Genomic DNA, 24,407 nt, shown 5'->3' on the forward strand with positions numbered 1-24,407 from the left:
ATGCTCTAAACGTTCTCAATCGGGGAGAGATACGACGACCTTGATGGCCAAGGTAGGGTTGGCGAAGCATGAAGACAATCACTAGAAACTCACCGTGTGCAGACGGGTATTATCTTGTTGAAATGTAAGCACAGGATGGCTGGCCATGAAGGACAACACATTGCGTAGGATGTTGTCCACGTATCGCGATGCTGTAAGGGTGCTGCAGGTGCCAGGGGTCCTGCTACGGAAATAAATGGTATTCCTGAACATCAGAGTTGTCTTCAGTGAGCAGTCCCGCTTCGAATTGAGCCCCAGTGACCAGCCAATACGTCACTGGAGACTCCTTGGACAGCAGTGGGCCTGACTGTAACCCATCATACGGCCCGACAGCGAGGAGAGATGGCCTTTACAGCACAGCGGTACTACAATATTCTACGCCCCGTTTTTTTGCCCTTCATGGCAAGCCATCCTTTGCTTACATTTCAGCAAGATAACGCCCACTCTCACACGGCGAGTGTTTCTACTGCTTGCCTTCGTGCTTGGCTAACCCTACCTTGGCCAGCAATGTCGCACGATGACTCTCCAATTGAGAACGGCTGGACTATTATGGGCAGCGCCCTCAAAACATCTCTTGATTTGAACGATCTAACACGCCAATTGGACAGAATTTGGCACAGTATCCCTCAGGACGACATCCAACAATTCTCTCAATCAATGCCAAGCCGAATAACTACTTGCACAAGGACCGGAAGTGGACCAACGAGTTATTAACTTGCTCAGTTTGTGAAGCTCTTTCTCTTGAATAAATCACCCAATTTTTCAGAAAAATGGTTCAAATGGCTCTGAGCACTATGGGACTCAACTGCTGAGGTCATTAGTCCCCTAGAACTTAGAACTACACTCCTGGAAATGGAAAAAAGAACACATTGACACCGGTGTGTCAGACCCACCATACTTGCTCCGGACACTGCGAGAGGGCTGTACAAGCAATGATCACACGCACGGCACAGCGGACACACCAGGAACCGCGGTGTTGGCCGTCGAATGGCGCTAGCTGCGCAGCATTTGTGCACCGCCGCCGTCAGTGTCAGCCAGTTTGCCGTGGCATACGGAGCTCCATCGCAGTCTTTAACACTGGTAGCATGCCGCGACAGCGTGGACGTGAACCGTATGTGCAGTTGACGGACTTTGAGCGAGGGCGTATAGTGGGCATGCGGGAGGCCGGGTGGACGTACCGCCGAATTGCTCAACACGTGGGGCGTGAGGTCTCCACAGTACATCGATGTTGTCGCCAGTGGTCGGCGGAAGGTGCACGTGCCCGTCGACCTGAGACCGGACCGCAGCGACGCACGGATGCACGCCAAGACCGTAGGATCCTACGCAGTGCCGTAGGGGACCGCACCGCCACTTCCCAGCAAATTAGGGACACTGTTGCTCCTGGGGTATCGGCGAGGACCATTCGCAACCGTCTCCATGAAGCTGGGCTACGGTCCCGCACACCGTTAGGCCGTCTTCCGCTCACGCCCCAACATCGTGCAGCCCGCCTCCAGTGGTGTCGCGACAGGCGTGAATGGAGGGACGAATGGAGACGTGTCGTCTTCAGCGATGAGAGTCGCTTCTGCCTTGGTGCCAATGATGGTCGTATGCGTGTTTGGCGCCGTGCAGGTGAGCGCCACAATCAGGACTGCATACGACCGAGGCACACAGGGCCAACACCCGGCATCATGGTGTGGGGAGCGATCTCCTACACTGGCCGTACACCACTGGTGATCGTCGAGGGGACACTGAATAGTGCACGGTACATCCAAACCGTCATCGAACCCATCGTTCTACCATTCTTAGACCGGCAAGGGAACTTGCTGTTCCAACAGGACAATGCACGTCCGCATGTATCCCGTGCCACCCAACGTGCTCTAGAAGGTGTAAGTCAACTACCCTGGCCAGCAAGATCTCCGGATCTGTCCCCCATTGAGCATGTTTGGGACTGGATGAAGCGTCGTCTCACGCGGTCTGCACGTCCAGCACGAACGCTGGTCCAACTGAGGCGCCAGGTGGAAATGGCATGGCAAGCCGTTCCACAGGACTACATCCAGCATCTCTACGATCGTCTCCATGGGAGAATAGTAGCCTGCATTGCTGCGAAAGGTGGATATACACTGTACTAGTACCGACATTGTGCATGCTCTGTTGCCTGTGTCTATGTGCCTGTGGTTCTGTCAGTGTGATCATGTGATGTATCTGACCCCAGGAATGTGTCAATAAAGTTTCCCCTTCCTGGGACAATGAATTCACGGTGTTCTTATTTCAATTTCCAGGAGTGTAGTTAAACCTAACTAACCTAAGGACATCACAAACATCCATGCCAGAGGCAGGATTCGAACCTGCGACCGTAGCGGTCTTGCGGTTCCAGACTGCAGCGCCTTTAACCGCACGACCACTTCGGCCGGCGATTTTTCAGAAATTACAATCATTTGTGTGTCTGTATATGTACATCTCATCTACCAATTGCGGTCGCATTTGGATCATTCCTTCATGGTGCATCTTTTTTTTTTTTTGTCTTATGGTGTATATTTCCAAGGCTTGCTTTGCTCTTTTGAGTCTGGGTGATAGTGATCCCCCAGTAGTCGTCGATGGTGACTAAGCTGCGAAGTACATAATCTGGAATGGCCTGACACGGCTCCAACATTTCTATTGGCGCCTCGGTTCGGAGGGCTTATTGAATCTGTTTGAGAAATAACGGAATTCAGCTACTGTCGAAATTTTTCATATACATAATGTCGAACAAGATGTTGAAAGCTGATCAATGACAGATATCCTCTTTTTCCATTGTCGCCTCAACCGTGACCCACCGGTCTTCGAGCATCAGGACCTCCACTTTTCTTGCGATTCTCGGTTCTTCACAGAGAAATGGTCGCCCACTTCTTCCTTCGTCATTCTGATTTTTTTGACCGCACTGGATGCGTCCGGCTCCACCTAAGCATTATGTCATACTCTGTATGATGCATCATTGTCACCATACAATTCCACCAACTCAACACGGATTGCACCAAAGCTGTTCCTATTCAAGTGCAAAAAGCTTATTACAACTCGGTACTCCACTTAGCAACAGGCTATACCATTTTCCTTTGGCTAGTCTAGCGGCGTGCTACGGCATCGATGCGCGTAAATTTCAATGTTTATTAGGACTCCAGAGATATATCTGCAAACACATAAAAATGTGTTATGTAGCTCCATTTTTGAGAGGTGATAACCGAAACTTTACGACTTCCTGTCGTAAGTTTCTTGCACAGGCATAAACGTAAAATAATGGATTCAGCGTGGAACTTAAGAGGTAAGTATCAAAAGTATGGACTGATCGACTGGCCAGTACGTAGCAATTATTCAGTCGCAGTCACAGATCAGCCGTGAGCGAGTAGCACAAATTCCTCATAGTCTTGTTGCTTTGTTTTTGTGCAGTGGCGATTTAAAAAGTCTGCGAAAATAAACAAACCCACTGCGATGAATTTATGAAGATTGACTCTATTTATCACTGTTAAGCGCTTAATTTGGCTGAAACTCAACGTAATATCTAAGGACCTTTGGCATTGAGAGAAGGAATAGTAAGGTAACGGTACTATGCGAAGTCAGTTTGTAGTAAAAATATTCCTATTACTGATAAAACAGATTCATGTACACTATTCAACAATCATATTTTGATCATCGCTAACGAATTAAATAAAAATTTAGTTTCTACAGGGAATCATATAACTCCCTTGGCAAATACCTTTCCGAGATTGATGTCTGAAATACTCCTGTGTGACACAGACAAGGGGGAGACTGTTAATAATTAAATCACTGAAGACTAAGGACTCTCATGGATATGATGGAGTGCCTAGCAGAATATTAATGTACTGTGCTGCACATGTTAGCCCTATGTTTAGCCATATTTGTAATTTTTCCTTTAAGAACGGTCAGTTTCCTGAACGATTAAAGTACTCAGTAGTAAAGCCACTTTATAAAAAGGGAGAAAGGGATAATGTAGACTACTTTAGACCTATTTCTATGCCATCAGCGTTGGCTAAAGTTCTTGAAAGGCCTGTGTATGTAAGGATAATCATCATTTTATAACCACACAATTTGCTACGTAATGTACAGTTCATCTTTAGAAGTCGTTTAACAACTGAAAATGCTATATTCTATTTTCTATGGTGAGGTACTGGATGGGTTAAACTAAACAATTCGAACGCTAGGCATGTTTTTCGATTTAAATAAGGCGTTTGATTGTGTTGGTCACAAAATATTGCTGCAGAAGTTGGACCATTACGGAATACGGGGAGTAGCTCACAACTGGTTCACCTCTTACTGTAGCAACAGACAGCAGAAGGTCATATTCACAGTGATGAGAATGTCTCTGATGCGGGGTCTGAGTGGGGTACGCTCAAATGGGGGAGCCCCAGGGATCAGTGTTGGGGCCACTCATGTTCCTTATTTATATAAATGATATGCCCACTAGTATTTCGGGTAACTATAAAATATTTCTCTTTGCTGATGACACTAGCTTGGTAGTAAAGGATGTTGTGAGCAACATTGGCTCGGTTTCAAATAGTGCAGTTCATGGCATAATATATATTATACGTTGTCGTGTTGGAAATCTGACCTGGAAGCTGGAGAGATCTGTTGAGGTTGAATAAGAGTCCCTAACCGTTATTCCCACCAACCTGTCTTCTGCTTAAGTTGTGTCCCCAGCGCAGAAGACAGCTCGTCGGCCGTGGGATCTTCTCTCGAACTTGAACCTATGAGTGTGCTTTTTATGGGATGCCACTTGTCTAAGTATCTACAGAGGGCAAGATCTGTAGTAGTGACAATGATGGTAGGCGACATCTCTCATTAATGTATCCTGTTTGTTTATATTTTAAAATACACCTTTTATCCTGTCTTCTACAACACACGACATAGCATTCTTAATAGTACGGTAGCTTTTCTGACAGCCTCCGATGTAGAGTACGACATGTCCGTCCGAAACAGAGATACACGTCCGGCTCTGAAGAACACCCGAAACAGAGTTGCATGGCCGGACCTCCAGAATGCCCGGAACAGTCTGACTAGCACTTCATCTCCCAGGCGCACCAAACTGAACCGAAAGTGTCCGAAGCACTTTGCTTGCAATATTGTTACTCCGATGTTTCTTAAATCTGGTGAAATTTAATAAACAAAAACGATAAACTCGTACGGTAACCATAAGAGATTGTCATACTGAAAACACGATCAAATACAATGAACAGTATATAAATAATTAATAAGAGAAGTTAGGACTAATGCAAGCCGGCAGGCGGACATTGGAGGCGTCGGCATGATCAACTCAATTACCATGGTCAAGCGTCAGGTGCAAACATCCTGTCCGAAGCTTCAATGGGTTAGAATAACATTTCGTGAGAACGTGTCTGAATCCCAGGGCCGGATACGGAGAACACGGCTAGGACTGACAATTTATCAGGCGTTTGGCGACGTCTGTGGGCCAGAAGCCATCACAGCGTCGTAAAGGAAGTCCCAAATAACGTTCAAAGAGTTCTCCGCCGGCTTTCGAATTGGCTTGCAACGGAGCCTTCGCCCCCAGTCGCGCGTAAGTTTATATACCTCACTTGTTAACACCTACTGTAGCACTTTTTTTTTAATTTGAAGCGCTTGTATTGGGTAATACCTGCAATTAGGCAAAAAATTTATGTGTTGAGACTTGCTGGTCTCTGTTTGAAGTTAGATTTACCTCTCAACTGGTTTACTGTCATAGGACGATGGTCAGTTTTCCAAGGTAACACAGCAATTCTCAGATTCACTTTATTTTGTGATGCTTTTAGTCTTGGGTAATTTCTTTACGTTGCTCCAGTTGCGAGACCTCCCCAGGATCCCACAGCTAAGCTGGACTAGAGGGCTTCCAGATGATTTACTGGCTTAGAAAACCAGATGCCTTTTTTTTGACATCATCCATCGGTCAGCAAAATAATTCACTTTTACAGCTATGTAGATGACACTGTCCTACTTTTCTAGGGAAATGAAACTAAATAGAACAATTACGTCACTTTTTCAGCCAGTTCAATTCCAATATAAAAATTCAACATTCAGCATGAAGCAGGAAAGATACCAAATTTCCAAGGCCTGACAGCCGGCATAAAAAAACAACGGAGACACCTTTACCGTGTGCAGGAAGAAAACAGCTACAGATAGAACTACTCAAAACAGCTTCTACCACCCCATTACACAAGAACTAGCAGCAAATAGAAGGATTAATAATGCAGTGAACATCCCTTTGACACGACATGATCTTGGTGATGAAATTGTATTAATCAAACAAATAAATGGATTTCTACCGTTCACACTTAATCACGTACTTAATAACATGAAAAAGAAGTAAAATCGAAACGAAACAACACACTTATTACCAACAGACACTAAAACTAAAAATGTTTTAGTATTCCATTCATCAGAAAAGCCTCTAATAGAACTTCCAAACAATTCAGAAGATATGGCTCAAAATGAGCTATTACGCAAAAATAAAATAAAGCATGTCCTTTCCTACAGTTACAACAAACTTGAAAAACATAAGCAACCAGGTATTTACAAGAACACATGGTTAGACTGTCCCAATTTTTATGTAGGTAAACAGGCATATCATTCTCCATATGATATAATCAACACATGTCAACTTTATGTTGAAATGTATATCATAAATCTGCAATGGTAACTCGCTTTTACAACAACAAACACAGCCTGGCAGACATCAATAAAGATCTCACAATCTGCCATAGGCGATACCCTGGCACAAAACTAAACATATAAGAGACAATGTATTTTTCAACTCACCGACTTGCTGAATGAACAGACAGATAGCGAATACAACTCATTACTTTCTGAATTCAGCAATGACTGTCTGTTAATACAACAGCCTCACAAGAAGTAATGGACACAATTCCCTTATCCCTTTCTCAAACTTAAATACACTCTCTCATATCTGCTTCTCTCCCTTTACCCTGGTATCTCTCTCTCTCTCTCTCTCTCTCTCTCTCTCTCTCTCTCTCCCTCCCTCCTCTCTCCTCTCTCTCTCTCTCTCTCCTTCCCTTTTTCAGCCCCATCTGCCCCCTACCACTAACCACCATATCGTACTCACGGTCACTTTACAGCATTTCACTAGAATGCATAAACCAAATAATATGATGTTATTACTAGGTTATAATCTCGAGAAGTATAAATTACATATTCTTAGCAACAGCAGCAGTAATTTTCAAAGAATATTTTGAGCCTCTCTCCATGTTAATAAGCATATGAAATCCCGTGTTGCATATGTATGAATGTAAAACAGAATTAACTGTCACTCCTTTAAGGGAGGTTTTTATATTTTATTTCGTCAATCTATTTAAACGAAACTAATCAACACTCCATCACATCATTGCAATATACGTTAAATATTCGTCATTTAAGTCGGATAGTACTGTCATAAACGTGCTAAATCCTTCTAAATATAAGTGCGAATGTGGAAGTGTGTCACCATTGCACGAATGTTACGTGGTCAAACATAGGTAATACGTTCCATTACATTATTTCCCTCATTTATCCCTCCTGAGACAGTTTTCTTGCAAAACGAAAACGTGCGTCATTCTGTTCCTGGTAGGTGAAAAACTGAAGTAGGTGCTACGCCCGTTATGTCTATACAGTCCTTGAAAGCGGAGTTGTAGCTCCTAAATGCGTTGGTCAGTAATTACAAAATAAGAATATTGTCTCTGAAGACGGAATATTATAAGTAAAAAGTGTGCCAAATGTAGAACTTACAGTCACTAATGTATAGTAGTAACGTTAGTGTAGGAGAACATGTGCACCATGTTAGAAAATCGTAAGTAACAATTTAGTGGCAGCCAACCGTGTCGTTCTACGTTAAGGACTGAGAAGCATGTGATTGCTCATGGAGGAGGAAAAAATGTCGAGGGACGAGAAAGAGGTTATAACCGGACACAGAAAGTAGCAGTGTTGTAGTATGTACATGGCGTGCGAGAGTGAAAAAGATGGCGTAAGTGAAGCAATGACAAATGCAGGCACGATCCCGTGACCAGCACTGAGACCGACAGAAAGGCAAAACACTGTTATGCAAGTATTTCTGGGTGGAAAACACTGCTGCTTTCTGGTGTAGGGACGAATATAGTAGTAAATAGTTCGCTAGCAGACTTCAATCGAAACAGCATACTGAGTATCCAATAGCAGAACAAGAGAGGTGCGCTATCATTGAAATACATGTCCCGTGCTGAGAGAGCGTTCGCTAGCGTGGCGAAATCTTTATTTGGTTTTCCTAATTAAAAACTGTTAACTGAAGCTGAATAAATAAGCACACTGGACAAAAATTAGTGACCCCACGATACATAACGTTAATGCCGCGAAACATCGCCCCTAGCCTTGATATTGACATCAGTTTAGCGAGGAAAAGATTCCACTTGTTTCTTCAGGTATGCCATATCCAGCTGAAGGCATTCGTTGGTGATTAAACCCCACGGAGTTACCAAACTGTGGGAATGCTGACAGCCACGATTCACCCACTGCTCCCAAAAGTCACAGACATTTTCTACTGGATTCAGTTCGGGTGATTTAGCGGGCCATTCCATGTACGATAGGGTACCTGAGTGCTAATGAAACCAGGAGCACATGCATGCAGCGATGTGAACTCGGATGTTGTCATCTTGGAAGATGTTAGTGTCCTCAGCACATTCATCATGAAGGTGTAGAAGGAAGGAAAACACCTAATCACCGAGAATGTAGAAATAAACATGACGGTTCAAGGTCGCAGTAACATGAACAGAGAGCCCAAGTCATGGCACGGAAAACACCCCCTAAACTTCACAGAACCACCTCTGGCCTGAACGAAGCACTCAGCACACTGTAGGTGATATTCCTCTTGGGGCCATCGGTACACACGGTGCACGCCATCAGCTGCTTTCCAGTTTCAGTGTTGTTTAGCCCATTGAAGACAACCAGCGTAATGTGCTATTGCGGGAAACGGTCTCTCGAGAGGTGCTCAGCTCTAAAGGTCCAAATGTTCTCCTAAAAACTGGTTGAGATTCACCTGCTTTAATTGACTGCAGCAATATCTGATGGCCTTGAAACTGAATGTCACTGACAAGACGTGACACTGTTCTCTGCTCCATGTAGGTTAGGATGATTTTATGATCATTCCCCTTAAACCGTGTTACATGACTGCGAGTGATAAACCATTCTTTGTAGACGCGTTGGACAGTCCACGTTGATACACCAACAATCGGGCAACCTCATTCATGGTGTGCCCATGAGTACTTTCAAGTACGATAGCTCCTTTCTGCCATTTTGTCAACTCTACACGTTGACCCATATTACTGCCATGAATCCATACAATCGACTGGTACTTCCACATCATTTCACTGTCATAGCGCCGGCCGGTGTGGCCGAGCGGTTCTAGACGCTACAGTCTGGAACCGCGTGACCGCTACGGTCGGAGGTTCGAATCTTGCCTCGGGCATGGATGTGTGCGATGTCCTTAGGTTAGTTAGGTTTAAGTAGTTCTAAGTTCGAGGGGACTGATGACCTCAGAAGTTAAATCCCATAGTGCTCAGAGCCATTTGAACCATTTGAACTGTCATAGCTTCTCAGCGTCATCTCGCCATCTGCTACGAGTTCTACGGCATTTTCAGCATTCCAAATGGACCAGTGTGCTCATTGAAGGGTGTGACTAACATTTTTATGATGAGCTTATTAAAAGAGGCGGTCAAAAAGTTTAGTTTTGAGGGCGTTGATGCAGCGCATATGCAACGTAGAGCGGCTCCCGTGCGGGTAAATAAGCACTGTCATGTAGGCAAGGATTATTGTGGCAGTCGTGTCTTTCTGATGTATATGTGTTAAATGCGAAAATGTGAACAATGGTGACGTGATTACCAAATGCATTAGAGCAGGAACAAAGTGTTGTTATTCTTTTCTTGGCTGCCAAAGGACAAACACTGGTAGGCAGCCATCACAGAATGAAGAATGTGTATGAGGCAGCATGTCTGTCGAAAACCACAGTTGTGGAATGGTGCGCCAAGTTCTGTGCTGGTCGTGATTCGACAAAAGACGCCAGTCGATCTGGCAGGCCAGCCTAATGTATTACTGACGATGCCAACTCAAATGGCAGACACCAGTGCATCTGCGGTACAGCCTGATCTCTCCCCGTGCGATTATCAGGCTTTTGGTCCCTTCTACATCTACATCTACATCTACATCTACATACATACTCCGCAATCCACCATACGGTGCGTGGCGGAGGGTACCTCGTACCACAACTAGCGTCTTTTCTCCCTGTTCCACTCCCAAACAGAACGAGGGAAAAATGACTGCCTATATGCCTCTGTACGAGCCCTAATCTCTCTTATCTTATCTTTGTGGTCTTTCCGCGAAATGTAAGTTTGTTGGCAGTAAAATTGTACTGCAGTCAACCTCAAATGCTGGTTCTCTAAATTTCCTCAGTAGCGATTCACGAAAAGAACGCCTCCTTACCTTTAGAGACTCCCACCCGAGTTCCTGAAGCATTTCCGTAACACTCGCGTGATGATCAAACCTACCAGTAACAAATCTAGCAGCCCGCCTCTGAATTGCTTCTATGTCCTCCCTCAATCCGACCTGATAGGGATCCCAAACGCTCGAGCAGTACTCAAGAATAGGTCGTATTAGTGTTTTATAAGCGGTCTCCTTTACAGATGAACCACATCTTCCCAAAATTCTACCAATGAACCGAAGACGACTATCCGCCTTCCCCACAACTGCCATTACATGCTTGTCCCACTTCATATCGTTCTGCAACGTTACGCCCAAATATTTAATCGACGTGACTGTGTCAAGCGCTACACTACTAATGGAGTATTCAAACATTACAGGATTCTTTTTCCTATTCACCTGCATTAATTTATATTTATCTATATTTAGAGTTATCTGCCATTCATTACACCAATCACAAATCCTGTCCAAGTCATCTTGTATCCTCCTACAGTCACTCAACGATGACACCTTCCCGTACACCACAGCATCATCAGCAAACAGTCGCACATTGCTATCCACCCTATCCAAAAGATCATTTATGTAGATAGAAAACAACACCGAACCTACCACACTTCCCTGGGGCACTCCAGATGATACACTCATCTCCGATGAACACTCACCGTCGAGGACAACGTACTGGGTTCTATTACTTAAGAAGTCTTCGAGCCACTCACATACTTGGGAACCGATCCCATATGCTGGTACCTTAGTTAGGAGTCTGCAGTGGGGCACCGAGTCAAACGCTTGCCGGAAGTCAAGGAATATGGCATCCGTCTGATACGCTTCATCGATGGTTCGCTAGATATCATGTGAAAAAAGGGCGAGTTGCGTTTCGCAGGAGCGATGCTTTCTAAAGCCGTGCTGATGCATGGACAGCAACTTCTCTGTCTCAAGGAAATTCATTATATTCGAACTGAGAATATGTTCGAGAATCCTGCAACAAACCGATGTTAAGGATATTGGTCTGTAATTTTGAGGATCCGTCCTTCTACCCTCATTATATACAGGCGTCACCTGCGCTTTTTTCCCAGTCGCTCGGGACTTTATGTTGGGCAAGAGATTCGCGATACATACAAGCTAAGAAGGGAGCCAATGCAGTAGAGTACTCTCCTTAAAACCGAATTGGAGTCCCATCAGCACCTGGCGATTTATTTATTTTCAACTTATTCAGCTGTTTCACAACCCCAGGGATATCTATCACTATGTCCTCCATACGGGAATCTGTACGAGACACAAACAGCGGTATGTTTGCACGATCCTCCTGCGTGAAAGATTTCTAAAATGCTAAATTTAAAATTTCAGCTTTCGTTTTGATGTCTTCCGTTGCCAGGCCAGACTGATCAGTGAGTGACTGGATGGAAGCCTTCGACCCGCTTACCGATTTTACGTAAGACCAGAATTTCCTTGGGTTTTCAGCAAGATCTTTTGCTAAGGTATGACGGTGGTAGTGGTTGAATGCTTCGCGCATCGCTCTTTTTACAGCAGCACGAATCTCTACTAACTTTTGCCTGTCCACGTTCTCCTGATCTTTCTTGTACCGCGAGTGCAACTGCCTTTGCTTCCTTAGCATTCTCCGAATTGCGCAGTTAAACCACGGTGGGTCTTTTCTGTCAGTAACCCACTTTTTCGGTACATACTTGTCCAATGCGTGATTTACAATGTGTTTAAAATTTGCCCATAATTCTTCCACGTCCATCGTACCGGATGTAAATGAAGTCGATTCATTTACTAAGTGGGATGCTAACAACTGCTTATCTGCTCTTTCTAGTAAGAATACTCTCCTAGCCTTCTTGATCGACTTTTTAACTTTCGTAACCATATTCGTAATGACAACATCATGATCACTAATCCCTGTCTCAACACTGACACCGTTGATGAGGTCTGGTCTGTTCGTGGCTACCAGATCTAAAATATTTCCATTACGCATTGGCTGTCGATTTAGATGCTCAAGACAGTTTTCGGATAATGTGTTCAAAAGTAATTCACACGGCGGCTTGTCTGTACCAACTGTAATGAATCCATAGACATCCCAGTCTATACTAGGTAGGTCGAAGTCGCCTCCGACTAATATAGCATGTTCCGGGGATCTTAAAAAAGGCCTTGAAGGATCGACGATTCCTTTCGGACGATAATGTGCAGCAGGCAGTTACAGACTTCTTCACGCTGCAGGCCACACTTTTTTAGCAAACGGTTATGTTCAACCTGGAGCGTGCGTGGGATGATTGCTTCAGTGCTCACGGCGATTTTGTCTCATTGGCATAATGATTCTGACCGAACGACCTTCGAACGGAAATTTTTTTATCGCCTCTTACATTTTGTAGTTGCACTAACACTAACAAGCCAAAATATTATGACCACGACCCACTCTGATGTCGGCTGCGGCCTGGTGACGTCGCGGGCACGTGACCCGGTAACCAAAGTGTGCAAGCGGAGCAGACACGGACGGGGGATCTTCCGAGCCAATATAAGGGATGCAAATGGGGAAATCCACTGAGATAAGAGACTTTGACAAAGAGCAGAGTATTATTATGCAAAGCCTGTGAGCTAGCAACTCGAAAACGGCGAATCTGGTCGAACTGCTACTGCCGCGAGCATCTACGGAAAGAGGTAGGACAGCCCTAAATGGTTGGACGTCCAGGACTCTTCACAGAACGTAGGATTCGGAGGCTTGTCTGCTCTGTCAAGTAGGATAGATGGTGATCTGTGGCATCCCTGCCGAAAGAGCACAATAGTGGTGCATACACAAGTGTTTCGGAGCACACTGTTCAGTGTAAGTACATTGTACTCCGCAGCAGATCACCTCTACGTGTTCACATTTTGAACCAATGACATCGTCAATTACGATCGCGTGGGCACGGAACCATTGGGACTCGACGGTGGATCATTGGAAACGTGTCGGCTTTTCGGGTGAATCACATTTTTGCTACACTAGGTCGATGATGTTCGTCTCCACAAACGCCGTCATCGAGGTGAACGCCGGCTCGGAACATGCAGCGCGCCACGGTCGTAGGCTGGTTGGAGCAGTATTATGCTATAGGAGACATTCTCTTGCGCTTACATGGGACCAGTGGTAGTAATCGAAGACACCCTGACATCTGCGAAGCGCCTGCTTCTCTTCATGCTTGATGTCTTCCCCGCCGCCGTTGTCATCTTTCAGCAGTATAATTGTCCGTGTCTCGGAGCCAGAACCGTGCTACAGTGGTTTGAGGAGCGTTATAGTGAACTCACGTTGATGTCTCTGCGACGAAATCCTCCTGATGTTAATCCTATGGAACTCATCTGGGTCGCTATCGGACGCCATCACCGCGTAGGCAAATCAGTGGCCCGTTATTTACGTGAGGTACATGACCTGTCCTTAGACACATAATGCCGTATACCTCCATAAACCTACCAACATACTGTCGAAGGTTGGTAGTGCTTATTTCTCATGGTTTTGACTGTTGTGTGAGACTGACGACACTGGTTTAGAGCAAGGGGCGGGAAAGAACCGATATCATACACCTAGTTTGAATCCATGTATGAAGGACCTTCGCCAGGCCAGAGCCACAGAGCATCTATTTATTTCGACCGAGCCTTAATGACTTCCATTAAATGATTCGCTGTTGCGAATATGAACAAACGTCAGCTGTATAATGGAATGACGACAGAGAAAATGTGTGCAAGATTGGGAATCGAGCCGGCCCATGTGGCCGAGCGGTTCTAAGCGCTTCAGTCTGGAACCGCGCGACCACTACGGTCGCAGATTCGAATCCTGCCTCGGGCATGGATGTGTGTAATGTCCTTTTTAGGTTAGTTAGGTTCAAGTAGTTCAAGTTCTAGGGGACAGATGACCTCAGATGTTAAGTCCCATAGTTCTCAGAGCCATTTGAACCATTTTTCGGGACTCGAACCCGGATCTCCCGCTTATAGCGAGCTGCGCCTTACCATTTTTTTTCTTCTCAATTTGTTCTACATTGTTCGTTGAATTCGTTGGGGGCGGACATCTAATTACACCCGTTCACGTTCGTCGTTGATCCTTTCACTCCGTTTTTTTCTTTTTTTTTATTACAGAGGGTAGCTAACTCTGTCACCGAACACGCTGAGCTACCATGCCGGCACCATTAGGCTATCCGAGCACTCTTCAGGGCCAGACCCAAACTTCAACATGTCGTCAACCACGTTTTTGATTTCCATCTTCTAAATGACAAAGCCACGCGGGGTAGCCGCGTGGTCCATGGCGTCTTGTCACGGTCCGCGTGGCTCCTCCCGTCGGAGGTTCGAATCCTCCCTCGGGCATGGGTGTGCGTATCGTTCTTAGCGTAAGTTAGTTTAAGTTAGATTAAGTGGTGTATAAGCTTAGGGACCGTTGACCTCAGCAGTTTGGTCCCATAACACCTTACCACAAATTTCCAATTTTTAAATGACAAACATGTGACATTCTCCGGTTTTCTAGAGAATTTCTAAATACCTCATACGCAAATGTTAAATATTGGTCGCTATTACGAGAACAGAACCGACGACCTCTCGCGACCGACTGAAACGCTTTCGTATTGCGCCACATTTCTCAATAGTTTGCGACTAGCGGATAACAACAAGAAACCCGCGTTGCGCGAAAGCTATTCCAACGCAACAGAGACCTCCTGAGCTAAGAGTTACGCCCGCGCCGCTACATGTCGTAAATCTAAGGCGGTTGCAGCCCAGGGAACTGTCAGGCAAAACTCACAGCGTCCGCGGTTAACTCGCTCCGTGTACCTTTCGTAAGGCGGCCACTCGCCTCGTAATTTGCGAAGTGCGCGCGGCGTGCGTTGTATGGCCGCTAGCAGCGGCCGCCTGATCTCACTGCCGCCTATTATGAAACATTTTTACGTCGCTACTCGCCTCCCGTACCCATTCATGTGGTCGGGTAGCTTTTTACTCGTGTGCGGGTGGAGCGCCTCCATTCACGGGTAACATACTTGAGCTCTACGCTCTTTCTTGCAGACGTAGCACTTCCGTACTGCGTGTCGGAAAAAATGCTTCATTCTGGGATCCTACTCCAATTCACGAGTCCAATAGAAGGTATCTCGCACGATGAATTCAGAAACGCTTTGAAACACAGCGAAATATCGGATTTTAACTGTCAAGATATGAATGTTTATTTCTCATGACATCTGATGGCCACCTTATAAATATCAACAGTAGTTTAAGTTGATAGCAACCTAATCATAAATGAGGAGCGCCGGAACAAAACCCAATATATCCACTTCTGCTGTGTTCGCGTGTTTGAGCTGTAGGGGGAGCTACGGGAGTATTACATTCTGCCACAAATAATTTTCAGCACAACGCGACATCAAGTGTTTTATGGTGTGTTTCTTCTTTTTATAGCTTGTGGAGCCATTTAGAGATCACTATTTGTTACTTTCTGTATTAACAGCAAATGTGAATTTATCGGTTTTTATTCCAGCGCTCCTCAAATATACTTTGGTTTACAGTAGGTATGTGTCTGTGGCAGACACATGTGATGTCACAGGTTGGGCGCTGAAATGGTTCGGCAGGACAAAGAGACTCTCTATTTCGTTTTTAGTGGTCATTTAAGGAACTTCAGTGAGTTCCAAATGATAGAGCACAGCAATCAGTCGTCCTTTTCTTTCAGGTTTTATTAGGCAAATCTAGATTTCGGCTAGTGGCTTGCTCAAGACAGTCATGAATGAACTGTGACAGAAGCCCAAACAACAGGGGGCTGACGGACTAGTAAATGCATTGATACCATGAAATAGTGCATCGATAATGGCTAGGCACTACACGAAATCTAGATTTACCAAATAAAGTCTGAAAGAAAAGGTCGACAGATTGCTGTGCTCTATCATTTGAAAGTCGTATCACAATCGTTGCGTGCAACCACGTTCCTAATGTAAGGTAATTTGATGAACATCAGTGAGATTCGGTTTTGACCTGTGGTAACTAATTTTTTATTCTTATCCTCCAAAGTATTCGCCAGTTTATTTCCTAAAACTATTATGTAACACCATAATCGCCTACAGAATTAAATCTCATATTGTAAATTATAATTAGGAATCCCAGAACGGTTGTCCAGCTGGCTAAATGAAAGGATTTTTGCCAAAATTTGGTGCATTTTATGGTGACTGGATGTTTCTTGCTTACGTCGGTTTCGACCAGTTACCCGCTGAGTGCATATTCTGCATTGCACTGTCTTTGTTTTACTTCTTTGAACGATGTAGTTGTCAATAACGTTGTAGTTTGTTCATACAATCGGTTTCGAATCAATTAAAACCCATTCTGAAATGTGTTTGGTGTTGACGCCGAGGACAACACGGTCACATAATAAAATGTACAAACTCGGACGACCTGAATCGTAGCCTGACTGAATAAAAACTGGTGGTCACTTAAGACATTTGAGAATGACTTGTAATTAAGTGTATGTAAGTGGAAGTTGTTTGCGTGGATAAAACTATAACATGATGAGCAATTCGAATATTTTATTTAAACAAACATGCGAACAACAATTATGGAAGAACCCTTGCACTTCAAGGAGTAGCGACTCAGCCTCTCTGCTCTTAATTATTATTGTTAATACACAGGGTGTACCTGAACTTTACCGACAAAATTTTGGAGGTTCTTCAGAGACATTTGCTGAGAATTCTAGTATTTGGGACCTGTGCTCTCGGTGGCCTGTAACAGAATAACTGCGTTTCGTTTTGTTGCTTACCCACCACTAATTTTTGCATCTGTATTTCACTGCATACGTACAGGACGAGACAGGAGGAAAGGTACATGCCTTGAGGGAGGCTAATATTAGTGATACTGAACAAAAAATGTCGTATGAACATTTGTCCTGTTGGTAACAGTTTCTACGGTGACCTATCCAACGCGCAGGATTCGTCTCAATGGGGTATTTTGTCACTGGCCGTACGGATGTGCAGGAGCTGCGTCGTGCTGAAAGTCCACACGATTTCGCGTTGCCAAAGAAATATCAACCAGGTATTCTGGTAACACATTTTGAAGGGAATCAAGATACCGTACTCCATTAAGATGGTTATCTAACGCAACTGGACCGATAAGCTGGTCATGTGCAAGTGAAGTGTGCACTGAAATGGCCAGCGACAACAACACTATGTAGTGTAACGACCGAGCGAGGTGGCGCAGTGGTTAGCAGACTGGACTCGTATTCGGGAGGACGACGGTTCAGATCTGCGTCCGGCCATCCAGATTTAGGTTTCCCGTGATTCCCCTCAATCGCTCCAGGAAAATGCTGGGATGGTTCCTTTCGAAGGGCAGGGCCGATTTCCTTTCCCATCCTTGACACAATTCGAGACTATCCTCCGTCTCTAATGACCTCGATATCTACAGGACGTTAAACCCAGTCTTACTTGGATTCATAGTATAATGTCGCTTTGGTTGTATTCGCATATGAATGCTGGTGAAAAAGCACATGCGACTAATGCGAGCGATTTGCAAACAGCTGTATATCGGATACAGTAAAGAAAAGGCCATATATTCATTCGCAATTTTTTGCTCAGAATTACCCATACTATCGCCCCTCAAAACATATAACTTTCTTCCTGATTCACCCCGTATGAACAAAAGCGCAAATGTCATCAGTGTGCACTGTGTATATTGTTTGGAAACAAACTTGCACCATGAACTATCTCGGTAACTGCTGTTCAATTGTAATGCCCTCTTTTACTCTTCACCCTGAGCTTTACATTCAACACTGCTCGGTGTTGTCTCGCGGCTGCTTTTTCCGGCAGGCTTAGTTGTACGTTAACAGTGATAGGCAGCAGTATGAATAGGTTTACTGATGAACAGTTGGCAGGCATGCTCCTCGTGTATGGGTTCACACACTGAAGAGCCAAAGACACTGGTACGCCTACCTAATATTGTGCAGGGCCACCGTGTGCATGCTGAAGTGCTGCAACACGATGTAGCATGGACTCGACTAACGTCTGAAGTAGTCCTGGAGGGAACTGACTCCATGAATCTTGTAGGAATGTCCCACAAGACTGTCCACGTTGCAAGGCATCCCAGACATGCTCAATAATGTTCATGTCTGGAGAGTCTGGTGGTCAGCGGAGTGTTTAAACTCAGAAAATTGTTCCTGGAGTCACTCTGTAGCAATTCTGGACGTGTGGGATGTCGCATTGTCCTGCTGGAATTGCCTAAGTCCGTCGGAATGCGCAATGGACATGAATGGATGCAGGTGATCAGACAAGATGCTTACGTACGTGTCACCTGCCAGAGTCGGATCTAGACGTATCAGGGGTCCCATATCACTCCAACTGCACACACCCGACACCATTACAGAGCCTCCACCAGCTTTAACAGTCCCTTGCTCACATGCAGCGTCATTGGATTCATGTGCTAGTCTCCATACCCGTACACGTGTACCCGATCCATACAATTTGAGACGAGACTTGTCCGACCAGCCAACATATTTTCAGTCATCAACAGTCCAATGTCGATGTTGACGGGCCGAGGCGAGGAGTAAGGCTTTGTGTCGTGCAGTCATCAAGAGTACACGAGTGGGCCTTCGGCTCCGAAAGCCCATATCGATGATGTTTCGTTGAATGGTTCGCACACTTGATGGGCCAGCACTGAAATCTGCAACAATTTGCGGAAGGATTACACTTCTGTCACGTTGAATGATTCTCTTCCGTTCTCGTTGGTCCCGTTCTTGCCAGATCTTTTTCCACCCGCAGCGATGTCTGGGATTTGCTGTTTTACCATATTCCTGATATCCACGGTTTACTCGTGAAATGGTCGTACGGAAAAATCCCTACTTCATCGCTGCCTCGGACATGGTATGTCCCATCGCTCGTGCGCCGACTAGAACACCGCGATCAAACTCAATTAAATCTTAATAACCCGCCAGTGTAGAAGCAGTAACCGATCTAACAACTAGGCGTTTCCGACCACAGTGCCGTATTCTACCTGTTTACATATCTCTGTATTTGAATACACAAGCCTATACCAGTTTGTTTGGCGATTGAGTGTATGTTATCTGTTGTGTGCAACTTCATTTTCAATGAGAATGAGAGATGGGATACAGAATAGTGCAGCAACTGTTGTCGTAGGAAAGCTGGACAGGAGCAGAAATTATTAGCAAAAAAAAATTGACACACTAAACGTAAGATTTATAGTTCTCCAACCATATGAACACTCATTACAAATAATGCAGCAAGAAACAGAGTCCAGCTATCACAAAGTCAACAATGAAGAGGCTTGCTGCACTAAGATCGAACGATGGTCTCGTGGTGAAGAGGCTCCAAGTGGGGTGAATGGATGCTGCCTGCCATCCTGCATCGTGGCGGCACAGTACGCTCATGGTTTGAAGCCATTGGAGGTGTGACTCAGCAGGTGTGCGCCATTGGGTCCTCCAGGTCTTGCACAGTCGCTAGGAGGCGTTGGAAGAAAACTGGCAGTCCTGTTTCCAACTTAATGATGCCCATTGAATTGTATCCGTATGTGATGCCTCATTATCTTCCCACCATACGTCGCTACATATTGTTTCTCCTAAATATTTGTATGACATGACTGATGAGTTGCGATTCACAGTCCCAATAGACAAAGGGCACCACTCTTCCCTCCTTTGTGAAGTGCACAGGTTTACATTTCTGTATATTGCAGTTAGTTGCTGGCACTGGCACCAGACTAACATTTTGTCCAGACCTATCTCACGACTACCTAAGATTAGAATTATCTCAAGTAGTAGGGCTACCCCAATTCTAATATAGTCTGCATTGGTGCCAGATTTCCCCCTCCTCCCTTAACATCATAGGCTGCTGCCAGAGTTTCCCCCACTCCTCTGATGTAGCCAAATTGCTCTCTATATTGAGTGTCAGGAAATTAAAAATACTGAAGCTTTTTTGCAACTCCTATAAATCCCATTGTAGAAATAAGGTGCTTATCGTAAGTGTAAATTGGCGGTAAATTCCAAATTTGCAGTTTGCCATTTATCCTCTTGCTTTAAAATTTGAAATGTCAGAAGCAGGTCACTTGCGCTAGGTATCGAATTAAAGATGGCAGATTGTGGAATATTGTTGCAGCCTGTATGGCTATCAGATTTCCTGACTTTTCCCAATGTGTATGATGCCTGAGTTCAGGATAGCTGACCTGGGGAGATTAGTGCAGTCTACATGACTGCAAATCCAAGATGGTGATACAAGATGAACACTGAGGGTTCTCCCCTCCCCCCCCCCACCTGCCACCCCTCCCCATCCTCCTATTCCTATGATGTTAGAAATCAAGATGGTGACACACAGGGATGCTGGTGCACTCTGCATGGTTGTCAGTTCACTTGTGATAAGCATAGAATCCAAGGTTCTGGACCTTGGGATACACGCCCAGCGTGCATCACTGTCAGATTTCATGTGCATTCTAAGATTAGAGTACTATCCTACGTATAAAATTTTGGGTAAAACAAAAATTCTTGGTTTTCTCCTCATTGCTATGATGTTACAGTCGTGCTTAAGTGTCCACTTGCCCCTAAGTTTAAGACTCATACAGCTTATGTGTTTAAACAGTTGCCACCTTAAGTTTGGGGCTGACTTGTCCTAAGTTTAAATTAATTTGTGCTACACTCATACATAATGTTCAAACAAATTCCACCACTGTAAGGACAGTATAGGAAAGTTTGTTGTTATTTAAACTAAGCTGCAGGAGGCTCTGACCTGTGATCTCCTGATATGCTGAAATCAAAGTCCATCACACCAACTCATGTCATCAGTAGTGCTGTCAATACGGCCCCACGCTCTACAGCACTGTGCCACTGCCAGAGGCTCAGAGCCACGAGCATCAGTTGCCTCTCACCAGCTGGTGACAGTTCTGCACACAGGGATGGTGAATGCATACTGCCGATTTGACTGCCTAACATGAAGTGAAAAATGGTAGTTCCGATTTACGCCACCAGTATGCTGTTTGTGTTGGCGCTGCCATCACAGTCTATGTCTTAAAATGACATTGAAATTTGAAAAGGCAAGAAGCATATTTATACTTTAACATACAATGAAAAATGGTGGGAAATTCAAAAGTCTCGTAAGTTTAAAATGAACAATAGGCCACAAATACATTCAACAGGGAAATTAAAAATCATAGAATTACTTTCGTCCTTGTGGAAAACTTGAGCAGTGACACAGGAGCCAAAGAAAGGATTTGGGTTCTATGTTTACAAAATTCATTACCAAAATTTATGCGTGGGTTGGAGGCCAGCTATTAAAACAGGTGGTCAACATGTCTTCATCATAGGGTCGCCACAGCTCTGTTATAATCTCAACAATCTTATATGCACCCACCACATATCACACACATTTGAGAATAAAACATGCTTATATTTATTTACAAGGTGAATCACAGTCATCAAAAATGTGGCAAATGCATCAGACGGAACAAATCTACACTTTATGACAGTAGTTGTCGATAGCCTTTGTGTACACTGGATTTCAACACGAAAGAACTATCAACAGTGGTAGATGCAAGACTCAGGTGGCTCCTATCAGATGAGAATTTAACTCTGATGTGCGGAGTGGTACAGCAAACCGGAGCATTACCTGCACTCCAGGACAGTACGTGATGCAAAAACACATGCTTCTGTCAGTTACAAATGCATCTTGTTGTGCTGTGCCACATGACTGCATGGTTTGTGCACACTGCCGTATATGCATTCATCTGTCCTCTCACTAAGATGCCCAGACATGCTACACCTTTTAATAGCTAAGTAAGAATCTATGCACAAAAAATCTGAAAAGGAGTGCAGTGGTATAAGGGCTTGTTAAGATCTTTTGTAATGTAGCTTCTCAGAAAAATACAAAACATAACACTTTCACATCCACCCCTAAATAAATACAATGTCGTAAACTTTCTAATGAGAACAGCCAACTACCATTAGCAATATAGATGTATAACTGTTTGCATCAGATCAGTGACAGTTCTTGAAAATACGAATGACTGCTTGATAGTGTGTCAGTGCACAACACAATATAGAATCTATGTTATACAAGTTATTAATAGGTTTCAGAAGGTACAGGACAGTATTTACGAAATTCACATCAGATTCCAGTTCAGCCATTAGGATTTAAGCATTCACACAAGATGTACAGGATTCTTGAAAAGTTGGAGAATAGATGCCAGTGAATTGTAATTCTTGGTGAACGACATAGATAGCAGAAGAGAAGGAAATCAGCAGCCAACAGTTCTATCCACTGAGTTACGAGGGTAATCCCAGAAGTAAGGTCTCCTATTTTTTTATAAGTACATAGACTTGTTTATTTCTACTATGGTTTACATCAGTTTACAGCTTGAACATTTAGCTATTTTTCGACATAATCACCGTTTCTGTCGATGCACTTTTGTAGACGCTGTGGCAGTTGTTGTATGCCCATGTCATACCAGCTCGCCGCTATGCTGTTCAGAAAGTTATGAATCTCTTCTTTCACTTCGTCGTCGAAGCTGAATCGCTTTCTGGCCAAATGTTCTTTTAACCTAGGAAACAGGTGATAGTCACTGGGCGCCAAGTCAGGACTATAGGGTGGGTGGGTGATCCAATGAAACTGTTGCAGGAGGGCAACGGTTTGCCGAGCGATGTGTGGGCGAACGTTGTCATGGAGAATGTGTACGACCTTGCTCAGCATTTCTGTTCCCCGGTTCTGAATTGCCCGTTTGAGTTTTTTCAGAGTCTCACAGTAGCTGTCAGCGTTAATTGTGGTCCCAGCGATTCAGCTCCGACGACGGGGTGAAAGAAGAGGTTCATAACTTTCTAAACAGCATGGCGGCGAGCTGGTATGAAATTGGCATACAAAAACTGCCACAGAAATGGTGATTATGTCGAAAAATAGCTAAATGTTCAAGGTGTAAACTGATGTGAACCATTGTAGAAATAAACAGGTCTATGTACTTATAAAAAAATAGGAGACTTTACTTTTGGGATTACCCTCGTATCATGTCTAGGGTGTCCTCATTTCTATCATAGTGTCCAAACGGCCAGAACTAGGAAGTTTGAAGTTCCACGTACGTTTATTGCTGGTGTTAGTTGCTTTGATCTACTGTGTATAAATCTATAACTGTGGTGTAGATATCCCATGTTTTCTGATGAACACAGGTACGCTTCCTACAACAAAGTGCTTATGTGGGAAGTCTTTTCCTGGTAATGGTTGTGGGTGGCCATAATAGAGAGGTCTACTATTATAACTTACACTGCACTCCATATGCAAGCTTACAATTATAGGCAGACGAATATGCAGACGGATCAGTGCTACTGTGGATTCTTCGAGGTTTCTAGAGGTATATGGTATTGCATGTTTACGCAATACCCAAAAACTGTGGATGCAGAGCTGACATTATTCTTTAAGTCTTATAACACAGTCAATAATAAAGATACTTGTAAAGGAAAATAGGCTATAATAGCTTATAAAGGCGTGTGGTCAGTGTGGTGTGGTTGGTAGAATATTAGCAGTTGTTGAGCTAGTACATTCATTCTATAGATTCAAACAGTAATGGCGAATTCAATGAAGTAATAGAAGCATATTCTTAGTATAGATTCAGGTAGGATCCCAGCTAGATATAGTAGTAGAAGTAGTAGTAGTAATAGTAGATTCATAGCATAGTCTTAGCTAGCTGTACCACAATGACACAATGAGCACACACACTTTTCTGATAACTGACTGTATTATTCTGTAACTAACACTGATTTTCGCTGTGGGTAGATGTTGGTGTGATGGAAATTTGATACCGATATGGACGATATGTTAAACTCCAATCACCCCTCTTATAAATGGAAAGCAATTTAATGTTCAATCTAACATTGAATTTTTGGGTGCTTTTTAAGCGATTACATAAATTGTAAGAATTTTACATTACATATAATACACCGGTCATTCCCAGAAGATTTCCAAATGGTGTCA

Source organism: Schistocerca nitens, chromosome 3 (assembly GCF_023898315.1).
Source record: "Schistocerca nitens isolate TAMUIC-IGC-003100 chromosome 3, iqSchNite1.1, whole genome shotgun sequence".
Classification (NCBI taxonomy): Eukaryota; Metazoa; Arthropoda; class Insecta; order Orthoptera; family Acrididae; genus Schistocerca; species Schistocerca nitens.